Genomic DNA, 13,540 nt, shown 5'->3' on the forward strand with positions numbered 1-13,540 from the left:
ATACATACATACACACATACAAACATACACACACATACAAACATACGCACACATACATGTATACACATACACACATACATACACAATACATACATACACACAAGCACACACACATGTATACACATATACACACATACGTACATGTACACACATATATGTGTATGTATATAGGTTTTTATGGGTGAACGTGTATGTTTGTGGGTATAATATGTACACTTGTATCTGAAGGTCAGAGGTTGATGTTGGGTAACATACTCTACATGTGTACTCACTTCATTTTATGAGACAGTTTCTCACGGAAGCCGGAACTCCCTACTTTGACAAGAGCTGCTGTCTAGCAAGCACCAGGAAATCTTCTTGTCTCCACACCCCTGAGCCCCAGTGTTAGAATTATAGATGCACAGGAGCACCCCAGGCTTTTATGTGGGCGCTGAGGAGCGAAGCTCTGGCCCTTATGCTTACACAGCAATACTTTTGCTCTCAGAACCATCTCTCCTACCTCATCACTGTAACGCTCCCTTTATCTGTCTCATCTGTGTAGGAAACCAGGCCCAGGTAGCACCACAGAGCACGGTGGACCAAACTCGTTCCTAAAGTTTATCAAATGTGGTTGCAATGACTATCTCCATACGACGAAAGCCACTGACAAGGTTTCTTAACAGACAGCACTGATGGGGTCTGAGTGGCTGTGATAGTGAATGCTACCCCATTGGAAACCCTGAGGGTGCATCATAGAACTTATTTTCTCTGCTTTTTACTTTTTTTTCCAGACAGTGGTGAGGTCTAGGTGATTGGCTCTGGTATGCACCGTATGTATCTGCATCTTTTCTCCCTATAAGAGAATCACACCCCCCCCACACAACACACACTCTACACACACGCACACACACACACCACACACCACACACACACCACACACTACACACACACTACACACACACTACACACACACACCACACACACTACACACACACCACACACACACCACACACACACCACACACACACTACACAAACACACCACACACACATTACACACACCACACACACTACACACACACACTACACACACACCACACACACACTACACACACACACTACACACACACACACTACACACACACTACACAAACACACCACACACACATTACACACACACACTACACACACATACCACACACACACTACACACACACCACACACACACACACCACACACACACTACACACACACCACACACACACACTACACACACACACCACACACACTACACACACACCACACACACACTACACACACACTACACAAACACACCACACACACATTACACACACCACACACACCACACACATACACACACTACACACACACACCACACACACACCACACACACACACAACACACACATACACACACTACACACACACACCACACACACACCACACACACAACACACACACTACACACACATACTACACACACACACCACACACACTACACACACCACACACACACTACACACACACACTACACACACACACCACACACACACACTACACATACACTACACACACTACACACACATACACACACTATACACACACTACACACACACCACACACACTACACACACACACCACACACACACTACACACACACACTACACACACACCACACACACACTACACACACACTACACACACACCACACACACACTACACACACACACACTACACACACACACACCACACACCACACAGACACTACACACACACACTACACACACACACTACACACACACACTACACACACCACACACACACTACACACACACACTACACACACACACTACACACACTACACACACACTACACACACACCACACACACACACGCCACACACACACACTACACACACACACACCACACACACACACACCACACACACACCACACACACTACACACACACCACACACACACTACACACACACTACACAAACACACCACACACACATTACACACACCACAAACACCACACACATACACACACTACACACACACACCACACACACACACTACACACACACCACACACACACACACCACACACACACACTACACACACACCACACACACTACACACACACCACACACACACTACACACACACTACACAAACACACCACACACATTACACACACCACACACACCACACACATACACACACTACACACACACACCACACACACACCACACACACACAACACACACATACACACACTACACACACACACCACACACACAACACACACACAACACACACACTACACACACATACTACACACACACCACACACACACTACACACACCACACACACACTACACACACACACTACACACACACCACACACACACACACTACACATACACTACACACACTACACACACATACACACACTATACACACACTACACACACACCACACACACTACACACACACACACCACACACACACTACACACACACACCACACACACACCACACACACACCACACACACACTACACAAACACACCACACACACACTACACACACACACACTACACACACACACACCACACACCACACAGACACTACACACACACACTACACACACACACACTACACACACCACACACACACTACACACACACACTACACACACACACTACACACACTACACACACACACTACACACACACCACACACACACGCCACACACACACACTACACACACACACACCACACACACACACTACACACACACCACACACACACTACACACACACTACACAAACACACCACACACACATTACACACACTACAAACACCACACACATACACACACTACACACACACACCACACACACACACACTACACACACACCACACACTACACACATACCACACACACACTACACACACAACACACACTACACACACATACTACACACACACACCACACACACAGTACACACACAACACACACACTACACACACACACCACACACACACACACTACACACACACACTACACACACACACACCACACACACACACCACACACACACACACTACACATACACTACACACACTACACACACATACACACACACTACACACACACTACACACACAACACACACACTACACACACATACTACACACACACACACAACACACACACTACATACACAACACACACACTACACACACAACACACACACTACACACACATACTACACACACACACACCACACACATACACACACATACACACACTATACACACACTACACACACACACACACCACACACACACTACACACACACACCACACACACACTACACACACACACTACACACACACACACTACACACACACTACACACACACCACACACACTACACACACACACCACACATACTACACACACACACCACACACACACACACTACACACACACACACTACACACACACTACACACACACCACACACACACTACACACACAACACACACACCCTACACACACACTACACAAACACACCACACACACATTACACACACCACACACACCACACACATACACACACTACACACACACACCACACACACACACACTACACACACACCACACACTACACACACACACCACACACACACTACACACACAACACACACACTACACACACATACTACACACACACCACACACACACTACACACACAACACACACAACACACACACTACACACACATACTACACACACACACCACATACACACACACCACACACACACACTACACACACACACTACACACACACACCCCACACACACCACACACACACACACACTACACATACACTACACACACTACACACACATACACACACTATACACACACCACACACACACATACACCACACACACTACACACACACACACCACACACACACTACACACACACACTACACACACACTACACACACACACTACACACACACTACACACACACCACACACACACACACCACACACACACACACTACACACACACACCACACACCACACAGACACCACACACCACACACACACTACACACACACTACACACACACACTACACACACACACCACACACCACACACACACACACACACACACACACACACACACAGACTCACATCTTCTCCTGACCTCATGTCTGAGCAGCTCTGTGATGCCTTTTCTATGTGTGTGTTCCCTGGAGTACATCACACAGTTTCCTTAGCTTCTGGATGCCAGGCTTAAAGCTATGTGGTTAGAGGAACACTGAGGGGACTCTAGGCAGCCCAAGAATGGCAAACATGGCTCTGGCGGACCTTCCCTTCTCTTCCATTAGTCCTTCCTTGATAAAAGTTAGATTACATCCCTAAATCTTGTCCTAAATGTCCTTTCCCTTATTTGGGCACTTGCTCCTCCCCAGGCTGACTCCCCAAGGTCCAGCTTTCAAAGCACTAAAGTATTCAAAAGCCCCCTCTGGCTCACCTGATTAACATGCCCAATTAAAGTGACAACACCTCATGCAAACTCAGGGTTTCCCTTTACCTTCATAAACCGCCATTTTCCCAGTGGGTCATGTCTGTCTCCTCTCTATTCAGAGGCAATCCTTTGGGCCCTTGCCCCTGGGGAAAAGCACCCTCACCTCTCCCTTGTTCCCCTCTTCTCCCTAGTCCTCTATTCCCTGTCTCCGTGTCTTATTCCCTACCCTCTCTCTCTGGGACAAATAAATCTCCTTTGGGCGGAGCAATTGGTCTTGTCCTGAGTCTCTCTCTCTCTTTCTTTCTTTTCATTGGATTTTTTTAAAGTTTACCTTTCAAATGTTATCCCCTTTCCTGGTTTCCCCGGCCATAAACCCCCATCCCATTCTCTCTCCCCCTGCTTCTATGAGGGTGTTCCTCTCATCTCCCCCACCCCACCCCTTCCAGCTTTCCTGCCCTGACATTCCCCAACACTGGGTCATTGAGCCTTGGCAGGATCAAGGGCTTCTCCTCCCATTGATGCCCAACAAGGCCATCCTCTGCTACATATGCATCTGGAGCCATAGGTCCATCCATGTGTACTGTTTGGATGTTGATAACCAATCCTTTCAAACATGGTATGAGTAGCTTTCTGCGCTACACCAGGTCCATATGGTGTTCTTGATTCCTGTAATAGCTTAAAGAGAAACTTACACCATTTCCAGAGCCCATGATGTCCTGTGATGAGGGAGGGGGATGTCCTCAAATTCCTTGCTGCAGAAACCCAATTTGGTGGCACCAACCTTGACTTTCAGATAGAGTGGTACCTCTACAAAAGGAAAAGTGACCGTCATAAATCTGAAGAGGATCTGGGAGAGGCTGGAGCTTGCAGCCTCATCTCCTCCAGGAACACTGGTCAACAGGCTGTACTGAAGTTTGCTGACGCGAACTGGAGCCATTCCCATTGCCGGCCACTTCACACCTGGGCCCTTCACTAACCAGATTCAAACAGCCTTCAGGGAGTCACAGCTTCTAGTGGTGACAGATCCCAGGGCTGACCATCAGCCCCTCATGGAGGCCTCTTATGTCAACTATTGCTCTGTGTAACAGGTTCTTCCCCTGTGCTATGTGGACATTGCTATCCCGTGCAACAATAAGGGAGCTCATTCGGGTCTGATGTGGTGGATGCTGGCCTGGGATGTACTGCGCATGTGAGATACTATCTCCCGTGAGATAGTATCCATGGGAGGTTATGCCTGATCTTTACTTCTATAGAGACCCAGAGGACATTGAGAAGGAGGAGCAAGCTGCTGTTGAGAGGGCTGTGACCAAAGATGAATTTCAGGGTGAACAGACTGCACTAGCTCTTGAGTTCACTACTGTTCAGCGTGAGGCGGCCAACTGGTCATCCAGCAGTTTCCCTCAGAAGACTGGAATGCACAGTCAGCCACTGAGGACTGGTCAGCAGCTCCCACAGTGCAGACCACTGAGTGGGTTGGAGCTACCACTGAGTGGTCCCGAGCTCCTCTACAGAGCTTTTTTTCAGGTCCCTTTTTTTTCAAAGGGAAAAAAGGTAGAAGGAAAATAAAGTTCCTAAAAACAGAAAAACAAAACATGGCATGATCAGCCTAAACTGCTACCCTTTCTAGTCTTTTCACACACATCTCTTGGTAACCAAATGGTTGTCATGTTGCCATAATGTTGTAACAATCAATGCCTTTGCTTCCCAGGACTGCTTCATAAATATTCACTCAACTTCAGTGACTCCCTTCTTAGGAAATCTCCTGTGAGCTCCTCTCATGAGGCAGGTTTGACCACTACCTCACCAGGCCACTGCTTGGCCTTTGTCAGGTCTGTGCATCTATGATGTATTCTTTCATTGTTATGCTTTCAGAACTGTGTTCTTGCCAAATTAAACAACATTGTGTAGCTACTTCCTCTGAATGGAAACAGTCCTTCCTGTAGGGAGGGGGGAAAACTCATACAACTTACAAGGCTCAGGAAATGCATGCAATTTATAAGCCTCAGGAAACACACACAATTTACAAAGTTCAGAAAGTTCAGGAAACCTACAAAACTCAGAAAGCTGCAAGATTCACAAGGCCTTTTCCTAAGGTTATATTAGCAATAGCAACACAGAGGGTAGATGGCTCTTTTCCATGGAGCTTCCTGAAAATTGTTCAAGGATCTCCAAAGATGCAGCTTTTGTCAGTTGTTACAGAGCTGTGTTGGGGTTGGCTTTTTGGTGGCACAACTCTCTGTGCTCTTGAGTAAATAAATGCTCATCATTGCTCCTGTAAGTAATTCAAACAAACTCATTCTCTGGTCTGTCATTAGTGCTCTCATTGCTGTAACTTTGACTTATATGTTAGCCATGTAGATGCATTCTGTGGATTGAAACATTCTTTCATGGAATGAAATACCCAAACAACTTACAACTTACAAGAACCAGAGGCTCCGGAAACTTTTGAGACTTGTTGGGCTGTCCCCTTTGTTATTCAAGAAACAAATAATTGGTAGGTGGCGAGCAGCAATTCAGTGGTCTAGCTGCCTGCATGTTGTGCAGGGATCTCTAGGCTGGTGTGTGTGTCCTTTTGGTAGTGAAAGTGCTGATGATGCTACCTGTGCTCTTGTAAGTGACCCCAATAAAGTCGCTTGTTCATCAAGCCTCAGTTGGGTGTAATTATGTCTTTGGTCTGTTGCTGGGACCAGAGGAAGCCCTGAGCCAGTGATGTCCTGCATGAATGTAGGCTGGTGACATGGGCACGGCCATGCCAAGGATCTCAGAGCCTCACACCCATGGGCAAAAGGCAAAGCCTTCCCCAGGCTAGGCTCAGGGACATGATAGTCTTCTTGGACTGAGTGTGAACATTGGTAGTGCGTGAAGAAAATGTCCATGGAGTTTTCTTCCTCTACATATTTACAGCCCAAAATGCTCCCCTGCAGAAAAATCTGAGATTAGCTAAGCCTGCCTCCTTGATCCACTGTACACCAGAGACTCTGGCTTCTTATTTACCTGTAATAACCTCAATTCCTTGCTCAGGTATATGCAATAAACTACTTCTCTGTCAATGCTAAATAATAAACACTGAACTTCTAGGGTACTGTGGTTTCCCCATTAGAGAGTCTGGTCCACCTAATCCCACCATTTCTGTGTGCCTATGTGTCAGTCCATCTGTTATTTCTTAAGGCCTCTTGGGTCCTCAGTGAGGTCCATCTCTGGAGCCTTGAAAGGACTTGGCCGACTGTCTTAGCCTCTCTGTCTAGTATGAATTAATATCGTTCGCTTAGGCAAAGGCTCACAACAATGTTTTATGTTCTAATTATTCCCAAATGTTGCTAGTACCATGCCCATGATCAAGCTCTTTGCAAATGGTCCCTTTCTAAAAATCAAGTGAAGGAAGTGAATTATGGATGCTGAATGGCATGCCGTGTCTTCCATTCATCAACCCTGTTCTACTCTGCTGCTGAGGCCTTGGGCCCGTGAGATGAAGGAGACCAGTCTCATTCTGCATTTCTGTCTTCAGCAGTAGGTTGACATTTCTCCAAAAGTAGGTTATTTCCCCTAATCTGCAGTGAGATTCTTTCCCCCATTACAACTCAAAGGAAAGAGAAGGCTGGGGGTGGCTACTTTTACCCCAGTCAACCAACAATTTTTTTCTAAACCCATGTACCAAGGTAGAAGGTTGTATTGTGATGATGCCTGTGCTTGTGGACAGAACTATGGATGCAATCATTGTTATAGAAGGGGTGAGTGAATTTCTGAAGACCAAAATTTGAAGAGGAGGTGTCACTAGGACTGGGATACCCTTTTAGGTATCCCAAGGCCCTTCTTAGAGACAGTAGCTCCTATCTCTAGTGCTCCTTTCTGTTCCGAAAGATGTGATGCTTGCCAATAAACATCACTTCCACTTTGCTCCAAATTGCTTGCCACTCTTCTACCTAGTTAATGGAGAAAATGAACCCACCAGCCTAGAGTGATGCCTACTCTTGCTTGGTGTCTTAGTTAGGGCTCTATTGCGGTAAAGAGACATCATGACCAAGTCAACTCTTATAAAGGCAAACATTTAATTAGGCCTGGATCATAGTTTCAGAGGTTTAGTCCATTGTCATCATGGCAGGAAGCATGGCAGCATGCTGGCGGTCATGGTGCTGGAGGAGCCAAGAGTTTCTACATCACGATACAAAGGCAACCAGGAGGAGAGAGACTTACATCTGTAGGCACCCACAAGGAGGGTTTCATTCCATACTGTGCGAGGCTTGAGATTAGGGCCTCAAAGTCCATCCCCACAGTGACACACTTCCACCACCAAGGCCATACCTTCTCCAACATTGCCACATTTCCTAATAGTACCACTTTCTGGGCCAAACATATTCAAACCACCACACTTGGTGATGTAGAAAGTAAGCCAGTGCCTGAGAGGCAACAGACAAAGAGGCAAAATGCCCCAGTAGAATTCATTGCCTTTACTTGCTTGGATCTGGAATTGCTTTAGAGTGGATGAGTTCCTGGTTTCTGTGCCAGGCAGAGAACTCACTTCCTGGGCAACCGAACTCCTCCACCTGCAGTGCTAGAGAGTCCTAATGTGTTTGCCTGCCCAATGGGATTTTGGCCTGTTGAAATTTTCACATGTCCCCAGTGTAGTTCTGCCTGGAATTTGGAACCCACATGATAAACAACAGTTGGTCATGAGTTACTGAAGCCTATTGGCTAACTAGGAACAGAATGTTTGCCAAAGGAGGCTTTTGATTGGGCCTGGGCCAATCAGGATGAAAATGGGCAAGTCGGATGCTGTTTTGTTTCCAACTTGGCTCGGAGGTTAGGAGAGCCATTTTAGGAAAGCCTGCTGTGCAGAGGAGAGATACCCATGATTCTTCACATCTTGATCCAAAGGCAACCAGGAGGAGAGAGACTGTCATCTGTAGGCAGCCAGGAGGAGGGTCTTATTCCATACCGGGCAAACCTTCCAGATTGAATTCCTGATTCCTGGGTGATGTTCACATGGCTCCTGGGTTCTCACGAGAGGCCCCATCTCATGTCCTATCTTTCTGAACTCTTCCATGAAACCTGTGACAGACACGGAGTTTGATTCCTAGTTTACAGGTTTAAAAATGAAATTGAGATATGAAATGATAGGATTGAAACTGGAATTGGGGTTTTTTTTTTCCACTCAGATTTGAGAATACATTCTGTCGATATCCTTCCTTCCTTTTCTTTATTCTTCCTTTCTCTATCTCTTCTCATTCTCCTTGTTCCTCCTTCTCTTCTCAAAGGTCTAGCAGGCGTTAGAGAAATCCAGCCATGGAAAAACCTCAGGTCCCTACCGACCATCAGTGTTGTCTTTCCCTTTTCCCCTTTCTAGTTTTGCTGTGCTGGGGTGGGAATTCAGGAACATGCTGTGTAAGTACTCTACCAGTGAGCCGCACATGCTTCCAACCCCTCACGGGGGATTCTAGGCAGGTGGTTCACCAATGAGCCATGTCCTCAGCATCTAGCTGGGCAGTTTGAGGCAGGAACTCTACCTCTGAGCTATTTAGCTCTGGGATTTAGACATGCATGGTTGTGCCTTGTTTGTCTTAAACAGGTTCTAGGGACCTTAACTCACGCTCTTCTACTTGCGTGACAAGTGTTTTTCTGTTTGAGCCAATCCTTCAGTCCTTCTTTTTCTGTCAAGAGTCCAAAGTGGGCATCTCATGAGACTGATGGCATCATGTAACTAGCCTAAAATTGGACATATTTAATTTTAAAAGACTTATTTAATTTTGTTAATGTTTCACACGGAAGGATCTGGTCATGTGGTCACCTAGCCAAGCTCCCTATGCAGCATTTAGAAGGAGGAAGTTGCTGAATGGCCATGTCTCCACTGTGCTGGGGGAAGCCCTGTTTCCTTTGGGTACCAGGTCTATCGCTGAAACACAGAACTTCTGATCTACAAGGTCTACAAAGATTTCTGTCTGCTCTGCGAGCCGGTGAGCGTCTTCCTTTCATACTGTTGAGCTAAACAAGCGTAGTGTTCAAAGCCGATTGGATTCATTTCTTGTTCTTGGCCCGGCTCCCAAGTGTCCTTCATTTGGAAGTAAAGCCAGCCCTTTACAGTTTAGTCAGCTCAAAATGCTAATGAGAGTATTAGCACCTTCTCACCTCCCTGGAAACACCACCCGGAACCCCTCCTCCAAATCTTTGGAGAGGCCAAATCTGTACTTGTTTCATCAAGGCCAAATGTCAATCATAAGAAGAAATCTATATGAAATTTTAATTGCAGGATGTGCTGAGCAAATTTAATGAGTGAAATAAGAGAGAGGAGAATTCCCCTGTTCTCGGTGCATGCATAATGTTGACTTAAATGGACTCTCTGGGGGGGGGGTGCAGGGGAATTGCAGTTTTGGAATTTACACACCGAGAGAGCAAATCGAGTGGACCCCGGAAGGTGAAGGTCATAAATCAGAACCATTTAACCAGCTTTGAATGATTGCTCTGGCTTGAATGGTAGAGAGTGTTGGCTGCAGCCCCAGCCGTCACTCTGACTCCAATTGCCGAAATGCCACTCAGTATTCATAAATCAGAGGTCATTAACCCTCTGAATACTACCTGTCGGGTTCCTAAATACATTTCCAACCTGCTAATGGAGGTTTGATGGGCAGTCGCTCTCAAGGAAAACAAATGGCAGTGCCACTCAGACAGACCTGGAAATGTGTCTTTTTGGAACACCAAGTCGCTTTGGGGTGACGATGTCTCCACAGAAATCGCTCCTCACATGAAAAAGATCGTTATTATTTCCCCCCAACACTTGTCGTTTCCTTAGATGACAGCTCTGATGTTTATGTCTCAATTGTGGAAAATTTGCAGACGATCTGATCCAGAGAGTCGAGAGCTTCAATTCAATTGCGGGTTCATCCCTGTTTACCCAAGGTAATTGGAAAATAAATGCATGACCCAGCAAAAGGCCACAGCATTTACTGGATTGCAGGGGAGGAAGCCAGGGGGAAGAGACGAGGGAAAGACACAGTGAATGGGAGCGCCCGTCACTTTGGTAACAAATTTGGGGAGAAACGGAGAAGTGGAAATGAGAGAGTCTGAACTCAGAGGGACATGAAGCCAGAAAGCGATTTCATTACCACAGACACTGGAGTCTGTGTTCATTTTCTCCGTAGCTTGTCTCTGGGCTGGATTCATAAATTATATATAATGGTGACCAGACTTGTGGGGAAGAGCATCGCGCTGTCTCGAGTAATAGGTACCACTCCACAATGCTGCGTTTTAAATCTGCCTTAAGTGAGATTTGTCATGTGGGTGTTGGGAGAAGGGCTGGGGGGATTTATCTCATGCTTGCTTTTGCCTTGAAAAAAATGGACCGAAGGAAGGGAAAGCCAAAAGAAATGCTGTTCCCTGGTCTAATCACTCAGCGTAACAGCGAATATCCCTTTCACCTCAAATTTATTAGTCAAGGAGAGCAGAAAACATTTTATTTTTCAAAAAGATTTATTTTATTGATTAAAAAAAATCATGTGTATCAATGTGGGTCTGTGCACATATTCGTGAATGCCTGGGGAAGCTAGAAGAGGGTGTGGGATGCCCTGGAGCTGGAGTCACAAGTGGCTATGGGCCACTTGATGTGGGTGCTGGGAACTGAATTTCATTCTTTGGCGAGTCCAGTGGGTGCTCTGAACTGCTGAGCCGTCTCTCCAGTCCCTTCAAAATATCTTAAATACAAAATTCTCCCCTGTCCTGTTCCAGGTAGGAGGAGTGGCAGAGGAAGTTTGTCTTGGGTGCTCAGAAATCCAGATAAATTTTCATGAGAGGAGTAACAGTTAAAAACAAGCAAGCAAACACATTCTAGAATTGGAGATGTGGCTCAACTGGTAGAGCGTTTGCCTAGCATGCAGAAATTCCTGGGTTTGATCCCCAACACTGCATGAACTTTGTATGGTGATGTGTGCCTTCAAGCCTAGCATGAAATTCTGTCTTCAAAACAAAGAGATCTGGCGAGATGGCTAAGTGAATAGAAGTTCCTGTTGTCAAGTCTGATGACCTGAGTTTGATCCTCCCAAACCACACGTACACATACATGCACATGCACACTCACCCATATGTGTGTGCATACATATGTGTGCACTCCCCCCTCACCACATGAACAGCATACACACATACAACATATACACCCCCACATCATCATCATCATCATCATCATCATCATCATCATCATCATCATCATCATCATCATCATCATCATCATGCTGTTAGATCTTAAGGCTCCTGCCTCAGCTATATCCACCTGACTTCTAGAACACTCTTCCCAGCAAACTCTTTCTTCCTTCTCTGTGGCAGAGTCATTGACTGACTCTGTGGTGTTCCCTCTAATTTCTGGAAAATAAACGATCCTAGCAAGCTTTACTGAATTTATTTATTGTGCAATATTTATGAGCACAGATCCCAATTCTAGGGACAACTTGGCTGACTTCTGTGATCTCCAGGCCAAGTTCATCACAAACCTGAGAGAACTGAGTGCTTCGTTTCATGTCCTTACTAGGAATCCTGGGTGTGGACAAGACTAGCAATTGATCATGCTTTCCTTTAGAGGAGTCTGAGAATAAAGAACCCAAAGGGACCCTTTGTTGTTCCTGTGGAGTAGGCAGAGGGAAAGGGTGGCATTATTTTTCTGTAAGAAACCTGTTGTAATGTACAGGAGGAGCGGAAGTGTGCCAGAGGGGTAAGGCTGAAAGAGAGAGGGTGTCATGGTTTCAATGTAAAACGTGACCCATAGGCTCATGTGTTTGAATACTTGGTCTCCAGCAGGTGGCAGTAGTGTGTGTGTGTGTGTGTGTGTGTGTGTGTGTGTGTGACTTATATATTGTGAGTCTTTCTCTGGGGAGTAAAGACACACACACACACACACACACACACACACAGAGAGAGAGAGAGAGAGAGAGAGAGAGAGAGAGAGAGAGAGAGAGAGAGAGAGGCTTCACCTGAAATAGGCATCCCAAGACCAAAGTAACACCTTCACCGA

At 46.0% G+C, this 13,540-nt stretch overlaps 1 pseudogene; it reads left to right on the forward strand.

The window, feature by feature from the left end:
• Positions 1-5,275: 5,275 nt before the first annotated feature.
• Positions 5,276-8,513, forward strand: Rpsa-ps7 (ribosomal protein SA, pseudogene 7; annotated as a pseudogene).
• The last annotated feature ends 5,027 nt before the right edge of the window (positions 8,514-13,540 follow it).

This window comes from Rattus norvegicus, chromosome 12, assembly GCF_036323735.1.
Source record: "Rattus norvegicus strain BN/NHsdMcwi chromosome 12, GRCr8, whole genome shotgun sequence".
NCBI classification, from domain to species: Eukaryota; Metazoa; Chordata; class Mammalia; order Rodentia; family Muridae; genus Rattus; species Rattus norvegicus.